The sequence below is a fragment of the Sapajus apella genome, unplaced genomic scaffold (assembly GCF_009761245.1).
Source record: "Sapajus apella isolate SASKATOON/1434 unplaced genomic scaffold, GSC_monkey_1.0 scaffold70, whole genome shotgun sequence".
NCBI classification, from domain to species: Eukaryota; Metazoa; Chordata; class Mammalia; order Primates; family Cebidae; genus Sapajus; species Sapajus apella.
The window spans coordinates 10,268,025-10,268,462 of record NW_022437010.1 but is presented as its reverse complement, the minus strand read 5'-3'; the positions used below and the strand labels follow the sequence as shown (position 1 = coordinate 10,268,462).

At 30.8% G+C, this 438-nt stretch overlaps 1 long non-coding RNA gene across 1 annotated transcript in view; it reads left to right on the top strand.

The window, feature by feature from the left end:
* Positions 1-318: 318 nt before the first annotated feature.
* Positions 319-438, top strand: part of LOC116531358 — a 22,353-nt gene continuing 22,233 nt past the window's right edge. Inside the window, exon 1 of the long non-coding RNA XR_004260385.1 lies at positions 319-400. This is a non-coding gene — a long non-coding RNA (uncharacterized LOC116531358). The remainder of the gene's footprint in view (positions 401-438) is intronic.

The window sequence follows — 438 nt, the reverse complement described above, 5'->3', positions numbered from 1 at the left end:
AAAAAAAAAAAAAAAAAAAAAAAAAAAAAAAAAAAAAAAAAAAAAAACAGAGAAAAAGCTTCCTGACTTTGGCCTTGGCAATAATTTCTAAATATGACCACAAAGGCACCGGTAACAAAAGCAAAGATAGGCAAATTAGATTTCATCAAACTATAAAGCCTCTGCAGCCTCTGCACAGCAAAAGAAACAATCAACAAAAGGAAAAGGCAACCTACAGAAAGAGAGAATATATTTGCAAATCATTTATTTGATAGAAGGTTAATATTTCAAATATATGAGGAAATTTTACAACTCAATAGCAAAAAACTACTAATAATAACCAGATTGAAAACTGGGCAAAGAAACTGAATGAGCATTTCTTTAAAGAAGACATACAAATGGCCAGCATGTATATGAAAAGGTGGTCGACATCACACTCATCATCAGGGAAACGCAAAT